The sequence below is a fragment of the Lactuca serriola genome, chromosome 9 (genome assembly GCF_051521515.1).
Source record: "Lactuca serriola cultivar US96UC23 chromosome 9, Lser_US96UC23_V15, whole genome shotgun sequence".
Taxonomy (NCBI): domain Eukaryota; kingdom Viridiplantae; phylum Streptophyta; class Magnoliopsida; order Asterales; family Asteraceae; genus Lactuca; species Lactuca serriola.
In genome coordinates, this window is record NC_136416.1 from 119,804,477 (window position 1) to 119,819,765 (window position 15,289).

The following is a 15,289-nucleotide window of genomic DNA, read 5'->3' on the forward strand; positions in this document are numbered from 1 at the left end:
TGATAAATAAATATTTTATTTTCAAAAAACAAAACAATAACTTATTAATGATGTTCCTAAATTATAACATTTATTTGAAATCAATCTGAATAAAATACGAATGAAAAATCCAAACATCAATCATAAGAGAATCTAATTGCATGAATCAACAAAGAAAATTAAACATGAAACATCAAAAATCCAAATTATGACCATGTTGATTGGTTAACATTGACGATAACCATTCATATATGTCCATTGAAAAATATATGAACATTAATAAATGTTCATAATTGAACATGTACGTTAAGATCATATATAAAAAAATGTTCATAACTAAGCGCGCATATATGAAAATTATAATAAGATATGAATAAATGTCCAAAACGTGATAATGTTCGCAATTAAACATATATGAATGTTATGATCATATATGAATAAATGTTTATGACTGAACATGTATGAAATTTTTGATCAGAATAAATATCCAAAAATTAGTAAATGTCATAAATGAACATATTTTTGAAAAACCTAAAAATTAGTCATGTTCATTATTGAACATGTATGAATGGTATTATAAATCATGTTCATAAATGTTCACAATTGAACATGTATGAATATAAACATATCAGATATATAAATGTTCATTTATGAACATACGCAGGTTCGATTATGAACATTTATAAAGAAAACCTCTAAATAAATGAACAAAAGCAAACAACTTTAACTTTATCTAATAAAATAAGTCAATTAATCAATGATCATTCATCATTATAAGATTATAAAAGTTAAAATTGCAAATGAGAAACAACTGAAACCAGGAACTAAACATTCCAAATAGTAAATTCTATGTTACCACATGAAAATACCTATTTTTCATCAATCATGCTAGATTAATGAATTCTAATGTAACATTACATTCATCATGCAAAATGTTTTTCCTTCTTCTTCTTCTCATAATGCAAGCAGCCTTAGTTTATGATTCACAACAATTGCTACCTTGATTTGGTTCACCCATCATGTTAGTAATAAATCTAAATCAAAGTACAGTAAGAAAATTTTAGTTGTGATAATTAATCATTTTTTAGTTACCTACAAAAATACATGAACACATTAGCATAAAGAAAAATAAAATATATAAAAAAGAAAGTCATGTCTTCCAGAGGACATCACTTTATACACATATCGAAGTGATTGGCTAGGTTCATGTATTCTAAGTATTTATTGTATGGATGTAGAAATTAATGTAGACCAATCATTTTAAAAGGGTAAATATGTAATCTTACATTTAATTAATTATTGTAAATATATAAATGAATTAATAATATCCATTTAATTTAGAAATATCAGTTTTAAAACCCAATATTCCATTGACCCTTTCACCAGACATCTTCATCACGTTCTTAATTCCGCTCCATCATACCTCACCTCCTCAATTGTGTATCGCTTTCTTCAACAGACGACGACGACCTTTAAAGGAGCACACCGAAGACGCCTCTTCAACAGCCGGCAACGACCTCCACAACACAGGTAACGTATTTTTTTCTTTTTTGAATTCAGTTAACTTGTATAAAATCTGATTATTTATGATTGAAATCTGATTCTCTCTATATGAAATCAGACCATGTATTGATAAAATTAGATTACATGTAGGTGAAATCCGAATTTATATGTAAAAAATCAGAAAATCTGATTTTCTGAATATGTAAAATCTGATTTTGATCATTAGATTTCTCCGACTGGTAGAAGCTGGTAGAAGCCGACGGTGACCTCCACTCTATCTCTTGAAAGTTTTCTCGAATTTTCATGTTCTGATTTTGCAAGTATTTTCATCTTCTTATTTTATTTTTTCGTGGAAAGATTTCTCGTGAATAGTAATTATGTGATTCCAACAAATCATGGCGGTTTATAACTCTTGAAGAACACTAAAATAATTCTATGAGAATATTTTACACCAGGTGTTTGTAGAAATGCCCTAAAGAGAACTCGATGTTCAAATTCTTGAAAAACACAAAAATAATTTCCGAGTTTGTTATTTGTGTTACTTGGTTCTAACATGTGGTATGAGTTCTCTTAAAATTACTAAAGTTTGTTTTATTTTTGTCATATAAAAGTATTATCACATAGTTTTATTCTTACATAATTCAATTTCATGACAGTTATTCTCATAGAATGCATGAAGGACATGATGGTGGCCTGAAGGTTGGATGAATGTGTGGGATAGGGATGAACAATCGTCAATGGTCACCAATCTTCCAAAAAATTCACCATTTATTGTAATATTCTAGTAGAATAATATATAATAGAATGATAAGAGTATACGTAATAGTATATGCCAATAGAATAAAATATAAAGTTTATTATTTTTTAAAGGATGTTATAGAAAAATTTTAATTTGTATCTAAAAATTTGTTATTATTTAAGAAGTAAGAATCTTTATTAGTTTATGACTTGCATTTGTATAGAATATCATTATAAAAACAATGTCTTTTAGAATAAAACTGAGTATGATTAAAAATTATGTTAGAAATATTTAAACTAAATGAATTTAAAAAAAAATCAAAATTCAAAATTAAGATAGATAAAGATCCATTAATATTTTAAAAATTGTGTTTCCTAATTTTAAGGCAATACAAATGTACAATATTATCCTTCTTTTAATTAAATGACATTATTCTATTTATTTATTTAATAATATATGTAAATTATTTTTTTAAAATAAGTAAAATGATTCGTTCATATTCATCCTTACATTCACATAATAACCAAATACAATAACCTAAACCTTAATTGAATAATATAATTTGACACTCAAATAAAAAATATATAAAAATAAGTCACGTCTAAAGCATTAGAATAGGAAATTAAGATATTGCATGATTAATGGGGTTAATCGGCCCTTTTCAATCAGATACACATACAGTCAGTAATTTAAATATATATTGATTGATTGCAATAATTGTTTGAAAGCAGAAGACGAAGACCCAACTAACAAATCATATATAAAAATGGTTAATATTTATACAACTAACAATAGTTTGGACATCTATAAATAAATAATAATTTGATCTTCACAACATGCATAATGCATTGATAGATTAAAAATATGCGTTTCGTATTTAGAGCCGCCAAATTGGAATGGTGGTCTCTACTAAAGTGTAAAAGTTTGTAGATAAAATGAAATAATAGTATAGTCAGTAGGACAAGTGAGCCGATAACTTTTTGCAAATCTTGGACTATAAATACGAAGCAAGGCCGACCCTAGAAGAGTATAACACTATCACCCACTGAAGAGAACTCCATCATAACTTGTCTCTATAGGTTTGTTTTTCTTTTTAATTTCCCACGAGCTCTAGATTTTTGTAATTAACTCTTTCTATGTTTAGTTTACATAAATCTCACAATACTCTTTACATTTGCAGGTTAATCATATCTATCGACAAAATGGGTGCAGGTGGTCGGATGTCAAACGATCCATTTGATGGTAAAAAGATCCTGGAACGTGTCCCAGTTGATCCACCGTTTTCATTAAGTGATTTAAAGAAAGCGATCCCTGCCCATTGCTTCAAGCGATCCGTCATCCGTTCATCTTACTATGTTGTTCACGATCTGATTGTTGCCTACGTTTTCTACTTCCTTGCGAATACATATATTCCTTTTCTTCCAGCTCCTTTGGCTTACTTAGCTTGGCCGGTTTATTGGTTCTGTCAAGCAAGCATCCTCACGGGCTTATGGGTCATCGGCCATGAATGCGGTCACCATGCCTTTAGCGAATACCAATGGATTGATGACACTGTCGGCTTCATCCTCCACTCAGCTCTCATGACACCTTATTTCTCATGGAAATATAGCCATCGAAATCACCATGCCAACACAAATTCTCTTGATAATGATGAAGTTTACATTCCTAAACGCAAGTCTAAAGTCAGGTGGTACTCAAAACTTCTTAACAACCCACCTGGTCGAGTGTTCACTTTGGTTTTTAGGTTCACCCTAGGATTTCCTTTATACCTCTTAACTAATATTTCTGGCAAGAAATACGGAAGGTTTGCCAACCACTTTGATCCCATGAGTCCAATTTTCACCGAGCGCGAGCGAATTCAGGTCCTGTTATCAGATCTTGGTCTTCTTGCCGTCTTTTATGCAATCAAGATTGCTGTAACAACAAAAGGAGCTGCTTGGGTAGCCTGTATATATGGAGTTCCAGTGATAGGAGTGCATGTGTTTTTCGTTATCATTACGTATTTGCACCACACCCATCTGTCTTTGCCCCATTATGATTCAAGTGAATGGAACTGGATCAGGGGGGCGTTGTCAACAATTGACAGGGACTTCGGATTCCTGAATAGGGTTTTCCATGACGTTACACACACTCACGTATTGCATCATCTGATTTCGTACATTCCACATTATCATGCAAAGGAGGCAAGGGATGCTATCATTCCAGTTTTGGGTGAGTACTATAAGATCGATAGGACTCCAATCTTTAAAGCAATGTGGAGAGAGGCTAAAGAATGCATCTATATCGAGCCTGATGAAAATAACAAACACACAGGTGTATTTTGGTACCATAAAATGTAACCGATTGCTGATATCATTTTACTTTCTAAATTACTATATGTACCGTATGTTTGGAACACATTCCAATTATCTATGTCCAAGGACCGATTGTATAATAAAATAAGTTCATAGTTTTCTATTTATATCCAAAGGTTTGATTAAATGATTAATCAAAAATTTTAAAATGATCCCAATCGCTTTCACCTACATTCGCATATCGATCCCGGTCTTATATTTTAGACTATACAAGTTAAATATTGTTACAAGAGAAATTAAATATCTTTTGTTCCTATAAATCATCTTATCAAATTGTAGTGACATGTATAACATTTAATGTTTATTTAATGATATTTTAATATATTAATGTGACACATGTCATTATTTAAATTGATAAGAAGATTCGTAAGAATAAAAAATAAAAAGTCTGTTTAATTTCTCTTATCATAATGTATATTACATTTGCATACATCTTCGAATTATTATTATCATGGATATCACGCACACATGATAAATAATTTGTTTATACACATCTTTTTTATACTTTTATTTCATTTGACGAGTTGTTATGAAATATATACTTAATAACAAATGAATTTTCTATGATAAAGTTTAATATATAATAATTGGTAAATATAAACATATTTTTGATATCGTTTCATTTTTATCTATATTCGCAACCAACTTATATTCAACATGTTTTATATTATGGGTCTCAAAATTTCTCATTGTTGGAAGGTAGATTTTATAAGCACAAAATATGACACCAAATGTATAATAGATTTAAATTTACGACATAATTAGATGTAATAATTTATAATTAACATGGTAAAATATATCTAGTCAAATATTATCAAAACTTGGGGACGTTACAAATTCATTCTTTTTGTAATTATTAGTTGATTGTAAATATGCAGAAGGGTAATTTAGTAAGTTTGTAGATATAAAGTTGTAACCATTTATTCTAGTAGTTTTCTTGTACATATACAATAGCAGTTTTTCATTTCATTAGATGAGGAGTTTTTGTTTTCATCTCCTCTCTCTATCTGTTAATTTAAAATGGTATCAGAGCAAAAATGCTTCCGATTCAAGCTTCACTCCTTTGATTTTCTAAGTTTTCCAATTCAAGTTTATTCATCTTCTAAATCAAATCCGATTTGAAGATTCTTTTTTTTTTCTTTTCATGACAGATTCATTGATTTCTTCAAAATCAAGCATGTCGACTTCAAGTGCAAGGAATTCAACTTCGTTGCATCCATATTACCTTTCATCATTCAGATAATCCACGTTATGTTCTTGTGTTGTATCTCAACCTCTTACCGGAGATAATTACTCTTCATGGTCTCAAGCAATGTTGATTGCTTTGTCTGTTAAGAACAAAACCGGTTTTATCGGTGGATCTTTGCCTAAACCTTCTATATTAATGTGGATGACTATTTATAAAGAATAAAAAGTTATGAGTTTTGATATATTTAAAATCATTTTTTTTATAAAAATAGCTAAATTAAAAAAAAACTAAAAAAACTATGTTTTTCTATATACTAAAGTAATGATTATCATAGTTTAATCAAACATTTTTCGTTTGAAAATACATATGTATCCCTTGCCCATTAAATTTATACTGGTACGACCAAGTGTTTTCCAACAAAACAAAAGTGTGATAAGATTGATTCTCCCATTTTCAACCTTTTATTTTTCTCAATTGAACCCTCATCTATCTCTTTCTCTCCTCTCCCCTCTCTCTCTCTCTCTATATATATATATATACACACACACACACACACACTAGGTTATTACTCATGTAAAACACGATTTGATAACTTAAAATAGCTAAAATAATACATAGTATAATAAGTGATTTGCTAAAAGAATAAACAACAAAATTTAAATCTATGTATATAAATAAAAACTAAGAAATTAATATATATATATATATATATATATATATATATATATATATATATATATATTGTAAATGGACATTTTGATCAGAGATCAAATTATCGATAGTTAAAATTTGATATACTTAAGATAACAACCACAACCATATATGGTAGTACCCTAATGTTTTTCTAAAAATCCTAAAACATAAGTTAATCCAACAAAGCTACATGTACATTGTTTCTAAATCATTCCATCCATTTGTTTCCCAAATGAGTCATAACTCGAATGTTATCTATAATGCACAATTATTCATGCACAGCAACTCACAACCACTACACAAATTCTCACATTCAAAAATAGTTAACAAAAACCTCAAACGTTTGCTATTAAAATTTAAAGTCGTCTAGAAACATGGAAGCACAACCAAGAGTCATCACCCTTCGTAACTCATTAGTTCATGAAATTTCTATAATTACGTGACTTTTTCAGAGTCCAATGTTGCCATTTAATAAGACATAATAAAAGTATGATGCTAATTGTTAGAAAGTAGCATGTTATTGTTGATTTAAATTAAAACTGGAATGTTATTTTTTCTTGAAAGTTAAAAGTATATTGTTATTTGTGGCATAGAAGTCAAAGTATCATGCTATTATTGGCATAAAATGAAAGTACCATGCCCATTTTTTACCTTAAAAATGAAAGACACATAATATTTTACCCTAAAAATAAAAGCATAATGCTATTTTTCATTAAAAAACAAGTAACGTGCTATTTTTGGCTTAAAAAGAGTAGCTTGTTATACTTCCAATAAAAATGAAAGTATCATGCTATTGTTGGCTTAAAAATGAACGCACCATGCTCTTTTTCCTTAAAAATAAAAGTATGATGCCATTTTTCCCTAAAAATGAGAGTAGCATCCTATTTTGTCCTTAAAAATCATGGTATCATGTTATTGTTGGTGTAAAAAGAAAAGTAGAATGCTCTTTTTACTTAAAAAAGAAACTAATGTGTTAATTGTGGCTTAGAAATGAAAGTATCATGCTATTGTTCCTTAAAAATGAATGTAGCATGCTATTGTCAACTTAAAAATGAAAGCATCATACTCTTTTTTTTTACCTTAAAAATGAAAGTAGCATACAACATGCTATTTTTTTCTATAAAAAAATGAAAGTAGCAACTTATTCTTGGTTAAAAAATAAAGCACCATGCCTAATTTTCCTTAAATATGAAATCAACATCAAGATATGATTACATGATTGGGATAAATGTGATGTTAAAAAGATCAACATTACACACTCTTAAGTTACTTCCTGTAGCAAAGGAAACTCCAAGCTTATATTGTGTGTGCAACATACACAGATTTTAAATTACATCAACTTCATCTTTTCATATCTCTAAAAAATAATTTTATTATCTCTCTCATACTTCATTAAGAAACCGATTTCCCTTTAAAAACATTAAAAAATGTTGTCTCTTCTTTTTCATATAAGTGACCAAGATTTCTTTCTGTCGCAAATGGTGAATAAGTTTGTAATATTGTTGCTCTTTGTAGTAACCACAACCGTTTAACGTTCAATAATGACCACCAAATTTTATAAAAGGTCAAACGATGATCTCATTTCAAATGTTAAAGATGATTAAACTAATTACTAATGATGTTTTTAAACTACCCTTGTTGTTACAACCTCACACATGTAACCTAGTAGGAGTTGGTTAATCTGATGTAACTCCCATAGGTACCATTTGTATTGCTACAACTACATAAACATAATTATAGCTCTATAACCAACACACACCAAACAAATCTTTCAACTTACAAGAACTACAATTCGGGAATAGATCTAAAAGGGTTTTGGAAGGAATGAAACCGCAACAAAGTAATTAGAAAGTTAATGAATTTTAATCTATAACACATTTGGTTTGAAAGAGATATAAAGTAGGTAATTAATAAAAATTTAAGATATCTTTAATTTTAATATTTCAAAATACAAATAATTAAAAATAAAAACGAATGCAGAATGTACAATTTAAAAGCTTACAAAAAAGGTAAAATAGTACCATTAATTATGACCAATTTAACAAAGATGTCATCAATAGTCTTCCAGAGCTTTCCTCATCCGCTATGTTTTCTTCTATAGTCATCTCCTTAATTTAAAAGTGTATACATAAGTTATTGCTTATGTAATTGAATTAAATTCAAACATTAAATGATGGAAAAAATAATATATAATTAGCCAACAAATACATCAGCACTCATTCAATACCAAATACTGATGGGTATTGAGCATTCTAACACTCCTATGGTGTACATGCAATCCTATAAACCTTGGATCTATGTTTTCTCTATTATACATGCAAATATTTAATATTCCAAGGTTTTATCCTAAATAACATAATATGAAGCAACTATACTACAAAAGCTTAGTTAGATGACATACCTTTTGATGTAGCTTAAAGTCTTTAACTTTAAGAGCTTAGCCCCAATAGTTTGGAAGCCTCAAGTGGAATCACAAATCACCAAAAACACCTTGAAAAACTTGAGAGAATAGTAAGCACACTAGAAATTGGCCCACTCTTGTTTACTCACACACTAGTGTCATTTCATGTGCCAAAGACCTCTTTATATAGTATGGAGGATTAAGGTTACATTCATGTAAACCCTAATACCCATGAGCTTTCATTTCCATAAGATCCATGGGTTAAAAACTCCATGGACTATCCATGCAAGCTTAGCCCAACCTAAATGAACTTGGCCCACACTATATATATATATATATATATATATATATATATATATATATATATATATATGTATATAAGAGTCCATATTTAATTAGTTCATTTTGATCACTAAATTAATTCTTGATCAATACTAATTAAATAATATGATTCCATATTAATATATTAGAACTTATAATATATTAATATAAATCATAAACATACTATTCTCAAAAGACTATCCATATAAATTGTTCTGGTGAAGTGCAACCTAAATTGACCATGGTACTCTCGGGTCGAATACATACCAATAATAGTTATGGGCTTAGATATCTAATCCAACAGTCTCCCACTTGGATAAGTTTAAAACTATTATTGCATATGACTCTAAGATCCCGACTAGCAATCGTAGCTCTTAAAGCCGCTGCTGAAATCTGACCTAGTCAAATGACTTGTCCATTAGATAAGGGATCATATATTCCTCCATTCCAGATATCATATGGACTGATACATTGATTATAATCATTCTCTCTGTCCATTTGTTGTTTCATGATTTCTGATTTATGACGACTGACTAATTGAACAAATCAAATCAGTCTAGGCTTGGCCAAACACTTAGGGGTGTCATCACTACATCATCGAGGGGTCCACATATATCGCTTTTATCCCTCCAAGGGTAAAAGGAATGGATAAACTTCGACTCATATGCTTGTCCTACTACTTGTTGAATCATACACAAAGGCACGTTTTATAACATCTAGTTACTGATGCGTTTTCGTGCAATCAATGTATAACCAACTCATAGTCAACAAGTCATATCTCTAGGTTTGAAGAATATAAGATATTATCTTCTCATGATCACTTGTGATAAAATCCATGAAGTGATCCAAATGAGCGTGAGTTTAATCCAATACTCGAATCTCATTCCAGGAGCACTCATTAATGTTGTAGCTGTTGGATAAGGTGTCTAAGTCCATAACTTATTTGGTACATACTTGACCCGACTCGGCATGGTCCATTTGGGTTGCACTTCACCCAAACGATTTATGGATAATTTTATGAGAATTGTATACTTACGATTTATTAATATATTATAAGTTATAATATATTAATATGAAGTCATGTTATTTAATTAGTTTTAGTCTTAAATTAATTATGAATTAATTTAGAGATTAAAAGGAAGACTAATTAAATTGTGGGCTATTGTTTTATATGGTGTGGGCTAATACTCATTAGTTAATGGGCTAGGCTTATATGGAAGTCCATGGATGATCCATGGAGCTTTTAACCCATGGATCCTTGGAAAAGGAAAGGTAATGGGTTATTAGGGTTTCACCCTAATCATGTACACTATATAAGCATGCTTATGTTGCATGAAATAGCCACTAGTGACACTAGTTGTGTGAGACTTAGTGGTGGCCGATTTCAAAAGAAAGTATACTACTCTCTCAAAGTTTTCCAAGTGTTTGTGGTGATTTGTGATTCCATTTGAGGCATTCACATTATTGGTGCTAGGCTCTCAAACTCCAAGCAATCAACCACCATCAAAAGGTATGTATTTCTACTAGTAGTTTTATGATTCATAATCCTTATGCTATGCTAGTTAGGAAGAAACCTTGGAAATTATTATTTGCATGTATTTTAGAAGAAAACATAGATCCAAGGTTTATTAGGGTTGCTTGCACACTTAGGAAGTGTTAGATTGCTCAAAACCCAACAGTGGTATCAGAGCATAGGCTTGTTTTCTTGAATACTTGATGCAAATTGCTGAAAAATGAAGTTTATGTGCTGTTTGCACAGCAGACTCGCCGAGTCCATGAAGGGACTCGACGAGTCCAAGACAAAATTCATCCAACTCGGCGAGTTGGTTCATGCACTCGACGAGTTGGACCCCCAGACAGCATATCTTCGAGTTTTGGTGCTGGAATTGGTCTAGAATCATTACCTTAAACTGTTTTGGACTCATAAAACCTATTTTTGATGTGGTAATGATGATGGTGGACTAATTTCAAAGTTATAATAAAAATTTCAAGTTTATATGTGTTCATATGATTCTTGAAATTGTTGATGTGGATGTTCATGTTCATATGAGTTTTGTTAGATCATAGGAATTATTTGCAAATTGTTTGTTAGTTAATTCTTGATCTTAATGTGTTTTAATGGAATTCATAATTTGTCCTCAAGTTATGGAATTCCAAAAGTTTTTTCTTTCAAATGTTTTTTAAGAAGTCATAAGTTACACTTTTGAAGAGTTTTCTAATAAATGTTTTATGGACTTCATAACTTGTCCTCAAGTTATGGATTTCCAAGAGACTCTTCATTAAAAGTATTAAACACTTAATTAAAACTCATAAGTTATGAATATCCAAAAGTTTATGAATTGTTCAAAACTTGCCCTCAAGTTTTGGAATTTGTAATATCTCACACAAACTTTAATTCTATACCCTAGAAGTTTTAAAAGTTAAAATTCTACCCTTATACTATTATAAGATTAATGGTTAATTATTATATATATGTATAAGAAAAAGTCGTTTTACCATTAGTAGGCCTCATTCACGAAGCCGGTCTATAAGATGGGTATAAGGTTGTTGCCTATAAAATGGCAACTTAATGGGTGTCCACTCTCACCCACCGCTTGCTTGACTGGTGGAGGGTCGTTAGCCGAACGGGTAGGACAATGACTTTAAATTCTCATTAAAAGTATAATGATTATTATAAAGTAACTAAATGTTTTATTTAATTCCCAATCTTAGTTACTTTAGGAAAAATGTGAATTTGGTGCTAGCCCATGGAATTCACACTTTGTACCTTACCAAGTCGTTGGTGGAGCGTGTGTGGTTAACCGACACACTAACATGGACTAGTAAGGATCACGAAGGGTGACTTAATGTTTGTCATAGATCAATGGAGCGTGTGTGGTTAACCGGCACATTGATTGGGTGATAATATTAAGGGTACCAAGTGAATTGGTATGGTTATTCACACCTTGTTTTGTGATCCTCGGCATCCCAGTCACAAAATTTGAGAGGGCACACTCGAGATTGAAACATGCCATTGAAAAGTTTAATGAATCTCAAAGACCTAGGAATTTCAAATCCAATTAAAACCTAATAAATTATTTCGTTTTTCATGGTGGAAATTGGTGAATCGTCATTCGCCTACCTTCAAATATTTTATAGCTTGGATTACGGAATCCCTCTTCCAAATTATAAAATATTGTGTTGGGTCCTAGCCTTAATATCTCATATTGGGTGTTATATTAAGGACTTTGAATCAACTAACTTGATTTTCTCCCATTATAGATGTCTGGTTCAGACAACTATGATCTTCCAAAATCTCTTGAAGATGGTGTCCCTCAACATCATGCTTCACTTCCTCCACCTCCTCCAATTATTATCCCTCACCCACAAGTTCTTGAAAAGTTTAAAGTCACTCAATCCCTATTGGCAAGCATAGTCTATGTGTGCTCACATCTTGGAGATAAAGTCACATATTGACAAGCCGGGAGAGTTGGGTGTCAAAGTCTCGTGAAGGTTGGATGTTCAATCACTTTCTTAGTAACATAGTGAGTCTCTTTGGGACTACTATGAGGCAGACTATGACATGACCCTTAATGATGTTATCTATTTGCTTGGTGTTGTGGAATCAGCAATGATTTGGAACACCAGTAAAGCAAATTTGATTAAAAGAACAACTTCCCAAGTCTTAAATGGACATTGACAATGGTAGCATTGGATATCTAGAAAAAGATTTCTCTTCCCAATGGAAAGGGATCGGCTATAGTCAACTAGGTTGACCAAATGCTAAAGAGAAAGGCTAAGTCTAAGATAGTCTCATGTGCCATTACCAAAGGGTCCATGTGTTTTGTTGCCAAAGGAAGGGGCATTGGTTGCGAAGCTGCCCTATTCACCTGAAAGGTCATAAGGTTGATCAAGTCAAGAGGTTTGACTCTACTTCGGGTAAAGTCCACTGTCTAACTCTATTAAGTTCGTATTTGGAGATTCTTATTACATAATGTGAATGGGTCACATGCTGATGTTTTAAGAATCAAAGAAAAGATAGGAAGCTTAAAGTAAGTATATGTTGATTCTGATTGCGAAGGTGGGTTTCGATCGCATGGTTCGGTAATCAGAATTTTGAGCTGTTGCTTAAGAGTTATAATATATTGCTTATGCATAGATAACAACAAGGTTTTCATGTGGATTGTAAGGATAAGTTTTTCCGCAAAGTTTTAAAATAAAAGAAAAAAGGGTTTTAATTTTATTTATTTTAAAAAATATCCTTACAATGGCATATGTGGAAAATTGTTGCTTATATGTTTCCAGTAATAGCAATATTGGAAAGTGGATTTGATTCCTTCATTTGTGGTAGTGTCTGAATTTACCAAATAAAGAAAGTTTTTCATCACCCAAGTTTCAATGGACAGAAACTTGGAATCATACAAGTTGTATTGTATGATGAATGAGAATTTTCATCTTTGAAAATTAAGACTAATTCTTTGATCACATGTATATGTGAGTCAATTGAAGGACTAAGGAATTAGGTACACTGGGTGTGCGCTGGTCAAGGTCCACCACAAAGATTGATTTGTCATGATTTACTAAAGATTAGTAAATATGATTATACTTATGAAGTTAAGTATAATTCTGTAACATTGGAAAGGTTACAATGTATGACAAAACAAATGAGAAGAATCAAATTAGGCAGAAAGATAAAAGTTTCTTAAATCTGAAAGGATGGGAGAGTACTTTAGTATCATATTTGATGATCATCTTAATGATTATGAAACCATATCACAAATTCATACTCTAAGGACGTCTTAGTGCATTGTTATGGCTAAGAAGAGAGGTCATGAATTGTTGGATTGGTTAAGATCAAGAATATGAGTCATACTTCGTTCCAAAAACAATTCTTAGAGTCATACTCCAAGATTGTAACCTTGAGTGACATAAAGGAAGATTTATTAACACTAGTCAAATGTAAGAGTAAAATGTTTTCTACTCTTGTACATTTGAGATTGATAAGTTGTGATGTCTTGGATGAGACAAAGACCAACTAAGACCAATTATGTGAAGTGTTAGTCTTAATAAGAATCGCACTATCCCTTGAATATTTGTTTTGTCAAGGAATGGTTCTTGACTGGGGAAACTTATATGTCAAGGGGACAGTGGGAGCCTTAAAGATCCTGAAAGAGTTTCAAGATTTAATCAAGAGTAAAACCTGTAATTTATCACTAGCACACGACTTAAGGTTTGCAACCTATCGTGTTGACATAATTCTTATTTCTGTACCTACTTCAAATAAGTTGAATTTGCATGTGAGTTATCAGAGTTCAACTTGGAAGCATTGGTGGGCCTTGTGCTACCAAGGTGACAAGAAACTAAGATTGAACAAGTTTAATCCATGTAAGGCTGAATTTGTCACTAACCTTATTTTGTGATTATGGTTTTGACAAATTCACATGGATAGGAACTCATACACTATAAAATCTAAGTGTCATAAGGTTTCTCTCCGATTCATGAAAATGATGGTGAGGAAACGATTTCATTAAGTAGATTTTACGTAGATATCAATTGTGTTATTTGCATTTTCAAAAGTCGTTAGTGGAGCGTGTGTGGTTCACCGGCACACTAACATGGACTTGTGAGAAATGGCAACGGTCTAAACAATTATGACTATGATTACGGTATCCCTTTTCATAGTTCTGAAAATTATTTAGACACACATGTGAGCTATCTAAGAAAGGGTGTATGAATCTAAATTTCAGAAGTCCAACAGATTTCGGGAAATATGTTAGAGCTAGTGGGAGCATAAGTGTTATGCTGATAATCATCATGTTAGTGGGAGCATGATTATTACGTTTAGTGTTGCAAGTTAGCATTGTTAATTATAGAAAACAAAGTTTAAATTCGTGAAGTTGTAGGGGTTGAAAAGTTGTTTTGCTATAATTAAGGGAGAGGAAATTATACTTCATTTCAATTCTAAAGCTTAGATTGAGATTTTAATCATCTTTAGTCAAGGACATATATATGAATTTTATGTCTGAATGGTTCGACTTAAGGAAATTCTATATATATTGCGTTCTCAAAATTCAATTATGACTACGGCATCCCTCTTCATAGTTAAATTTTGAAAACATGGCAAATAAAAA

The 15,289-nt window shown here is 31.1% G+C and overlaps 1 pseudogene across 1 annotated transcript; it reads left to right on the top strand.

Moving 5' to 3' along the window:
• Positions 1-3,152: 3,152 nt before the first annotated feature.
• Positions 3,153-4,682, top strand: LOC145072457 (delta(12) fatty acid desaturase DES8.11 pseudogene; annotated as a pseudogene). The gene is made up of 2 exons (XR_013691025.1): positions 3,153-3,300; positions 3,402-4,682. The product of XR_013691025.1 is annotated as a delta(12) fatty acid desaturase DES8.11 pseudogene (transcript).
• Positions 4,683-15,289: the final 10,607 nt, after the last annotated feature.